Source organism: Lycium barbarum, chromosome 8 (assembly GCF_019175385.1).
Source record: "Lycium barbarum isolate Lr01 chromosome 8, ASM1917538v2, whole genome shotgun sequence".
Taxonomy (NCBI): domain Eukaryota; kingdom Viridiplantae; phylum Streptophyta; class Magnoliopsida; order Solanales; family Solanaceae; genus Lycium; species Lycium barbarum.
The window spans coordinates 104,382,559-104,387,431 of NC_083344.1; positions in this window are offsets into that span (position 1 = coordinate 104,382,559).

The following is a 4,873-nucleotide window of genomic DNA, read 5'->3' on the forward strand; positions in this document are numbered from 1 at the left end:
TTCTATCATTAAGGACTATCCAGTTACATGATATATATGAAGGACTAAAATAGTCCAACCCCCATACATTAAGTACCATTTGGTCGTTTTCTCAACCATTTTTTCTATGTTTTCTTTTCCTAACCCAGATGAATTCGCATTACCAACTAATATTAAGTTAAGTTGACTCTTAACAACCTTTGCAGCGTTGTCATTAAAACAATGTTCAGATTTTGTTTGTATAAGTTCAAACGGAGATAAACAATTTCAAAAATCTACTCTTGGCAGCCTTAGTCGGATTCAATAATTTGGACTTTGCTAAGAAGAATTTTGGAACTTACAAACTTTTGGGCTTAAGACCCAAATAGGCCAATTTGCACGATTTTCCTTATTCGGGGGTGGTCTTTAATTTTTGTCCCTCAAATTGTTGGTCTTTAATTTTTGTTCTTCACCTAAAAATTCATGGGTCTAGGATTCGAACTCCGCTCAGTAAATTTTTTTTAAAAAAAATTCGCAAGGCAGAATTTGACTGCAAACTCTACCTTATAACGCAGAGTTTGCCTTAAGGTAAGGTAGAGTTTGAATCTAAAACTCTGCCTTGTGATTTTTTTGTTAATTTTTGATTGAGTGAGGATTCGAACCCGGAACCCATTGATTTTTAGGCGAAGGGAAAAAAATTAAAGACCAATAATTTGAGGGGTAAAAATTAAAGACCAGTATCTTTAAAGGACAAATCCGCGCAAAAAAAAATGAATATATTTCGAAAAATACAAAAGTCCATTTTGTGAAGAGACTATTTCATTCAAAAGTTTAAGAATCTCTCAGAACTTTGGGCTAATTTTCAGATTAGTTTTAAGGCCCCAAAACAGCTCAAAAACTATTTCCAAATTGAGAATAAGGGCCCAAGACCCAAACTTGTGAAATATTTTGGAAGGTTAACTATGTCTTCTTGAATTATTGAACAAATGACCATGCTGAATACGACAGCGAAATTTCTATGTATTAGAAGAGCTCAACTTTCGACTTGGCTGCTTCCATGTCAATAAATTTAAGACTATGGGTATATAACCCATTTAACTTTCAAGTTCACTTAGATGTGTCTTTTCACTTAGCATACGTGTCTTACAAATTTTTACTCATACCATTACGTGTAAATTGGATAGATTCATATCACACCTTTCTCTTCTCTTTTTTTCTTCCAGAGAATGTTCCTCCATTTTTGCAGGTGTTCTCTCTAGATTTCTTTATGTGCTTGTTCTCAAATGTGTTGGTTTTGCAGGTACATTCCTCGTCCAATTAATTTGCCCCTATCTTCTTCTTTTTTCCCATCATTTATTTCCTTTCTGGGCTTCTTTTGGGTTCTCTAAATACATAAATTTTGCAATTTAATGGATGTTGTGGGATAAAACTACGAGTGTGATTGGAAATAGATAGCAGCAAGGAAACAGACGATATAACTTCATTTGCTTTAGACATCTTTGGAGAGATGGATAGAAAAGAATGTATATATGCCAAAATAAGTTACTTTGAATATAAATAACTCAAGAATTAGTTTCATTAGTTAAATGAATGATAAAATTATGCAGTATTTCAATTTCGTTATAGTTATAAGATTTTTTTTGTCAGACAGTTTGATGAAGTTAGCGTTAAGATGTCAAAATTTATGTTGTCATCGGTCTTGATGAGTTGAGCCCTGAGATGCTAATGCTATATCAACAGTTATTGCCATCCTTATCTTTCTTCTCAGGGCCATTCAACTATATCAGTAGATTATACATTGAAGATCATACATGCAGATTAGATCATTGTATTGAATTTTTGTCCAAATTTTGAGAGAGTTTTCCCTCATATTGGAATTTTACAACTGTGAATTATATGGGTTGATGATTTCTTTGCCAGGGAACAACAGAAGAGGCAAGCTGCAGTTCAGACGGAACAGGGAAAAAGCCAGTCAGGAAGGTTTAATATCGAAACACGTACTTGATAATAATGAGTCGGATTCAAAGAAAAAGCTTCTAGCTGTTGTAGTTTCTCTACAAATTTTGGCAACAAGAAAAACAAAGATGCGATTAGCAAAGCATGGGATGCCTGTCCCCTTTTTCTTGATTTCTTTAGGTAACTATTTCAGCTCACCTTGCTGATGCAATTTTTGTCTGTTGAACACATTTAGACTGGATTATGGTTGAATTGATGGCAATATAACTGATCTTCATTATAAATACAAGACATGGTTGATTATTGATATGGCTCATTGTCTAAATAAACATCTGATTCTTGACTTAACTTGTGATCATGAAAGGAATCAAAGACTTCTCTGGTTCTTCATTTATCTATTGCAATCCCTGTTATAGCGATATCACAAAACATTCTTTACTTCATCTTAACATCACTTAATGGAAGTTGCTTATATTCAGAGAGTTGTATTTCTGCATAAGAGTCAAGAAGAGTGTAGAGTGCTTGGTTATTTTTGAAAAGGAAAGTCTTTAAACTCTTATCTGCAGTCATATGAACCTGAAGGAAAATATCTTGAGCTATTCTTTGGTGGAGAAAGGTTAAAAATCTTTAGGATAAGTTACAACTCCAATCTGTACTAAGACTTTAGTATATATTTTCATTTTCCGGTGATATCCATTGGCCCAACTTGTACCATGTCCACAATCAAGGATATGTTCCAGAAAGCTACAGTTGTTTATGTATTTCCGATACTATCATGAGAAAGTTAATATAGAGCTGAATAGTTAAACAAATAGCATATGTTTAGTATCGACAAGTTGGACGATCAATTTTGCTGCTGGTTGGATTCGTATGTAAATGCTTAGAAAAGGAAATGAAGTACCTGTAATAACAATGTGAAATTTCTCAATGTCTGGCAGATAGTGGCATTGCCTTATAATTGATATTCCTTGTGATAAATGTCCAGTAAACCTAATAACAATGTGAAATTTCTCAATGAATCTGGTCCCCTTCCATAGCAAACTCAGAACAAACAACTATTGGCAAAAGGTGTGACCTGTGATAGGGAGTTTTGTTTGTTGGCTTTGAGTAGCTGATGAATTTTTTAACCCAACCCCCAGGCACCGTCCGCTTTTTATAGTTCTGATTATATTCTTTTTAGGTTACAGCAATGTCATAAATCCGCATATAGATTTTATTTACAAGAGATGTGGAGTAGAGTAGTTTTTTCGATTCTTTAAAAAAGTGCTAGCTAGCATTGGCGTGCTTTCAATTAACAAGCTGATATTCTCCACTCAAACATGTATTTTAAGTAAATGGACTATTTAGAAAACTGAAGTTCTGTCAGAGTTCTTTTACCTCAATAACATGGATTTGATCTTAGTTTGCCTGAACAGTATATTCTCTCTTTTTTTAATTTTATTTTTATTTTTTGGTCTTTGAGACATCAACACTAACAATTGATCGGATGTTACTTTGCGATTGTGCAGTTACTTTCTGTCAAATGCTGCTAAAAAGAAGGCCAACTGAGCAGCACCATTTTAACTATGCAAAAACCATATAATATTTGAGATTGGATACTTTTACCCCTGATGTGTATATAAACAAATAATATATATGCTAATTAGCTAACAAATATGCCCCACCATGGGGCCCGTGTTGGCACGGGCCAACTCTGCCTAGTTGAATTAATAATTTAGTTCAAAGTCCAAAACTCATATAAACACATGAAGTCTTTTAAAGAAATAATCATATTTGCAGAGAATATATCTTGTGTATATCAGTTAAAGAGAATGACATACATGATGTTGATACCTGTTGTACATCTGCTACGTATATTGTGTTTATCAATGTATATCACACACATATTTTCGTAGATACACACACACATATATATATGTATGCTTTGAAAATATATACACACACAAATGTGGTACCCAAGTGATACAATTATATGCATAGAAATATATGTGGTTTTACAAGTGGTATATATCGATATTCAACTTAATACACTAATATACAAGTGGATATACATTCAAATTGTTGGATCTTCTGGTGTATTTTACTTGAAATTAATTCATCTAAACCACCTCTAAAATGCTCCAAATCATCCCAAATTTGATATATGAATTGCCAAAGATATTCCTAATTCTTTGCAAGACACCCACTCCGAACTGAATATAATTACGAAAATCGATTTTTTTAAATCTAAGCGTTGAAGCTTTTTTAATGGAAATTCTACTTTTCTTCTCCGAGTTCAGTCGGTTTTCAAGTTTCGAAGTCATTAACATCATCGGTAGAAGAAATTTTGACAACTTTTTAAAAAGGCATGCTTTCTCGCCATCGAATTTCCTTAAAAATCGATCAAAAACTACTGAAAAAAATCAGCACCTGGGTCACCCGATTCAATGTGTAAAGCTCGATTTCTTTAGCATATACAATAGGTGGATACAGAAATAACGATAGCGAGAACTACTAATTTAGTTCAAAGTCCGAAACTCATATAAACACATGAAGTCTTTTAAAGAAATAACCATATTTGCAGAGAATATCTCTTGTGTATATCAGCTAAAGAGAATGACATACATGATGTTGATACCTATTGTACATCTGCTATGTATATTGTGTCTATCAATGTATATCACACACATATTTTCGTAGACATACACAGATATATATGTTTTGAAAATATATACGCACACACATATGGTACACAAGCGATACAATGATATGCGTAGAAATATACGTGGTTTTACAAGTGGTATATACCGATATTCAACTAAATACAATAATATACAAGTGGATATACATTCACATCATTGAATCTTCTGGTGTATTTTACTTGAAATTAATTCATCCAAACCACCTCTAAAATGCTCCAAGGCATCCCAAATTTGATATATGAACTGCCAAAGATATTCCAAATTCTTTGCAAGGCACC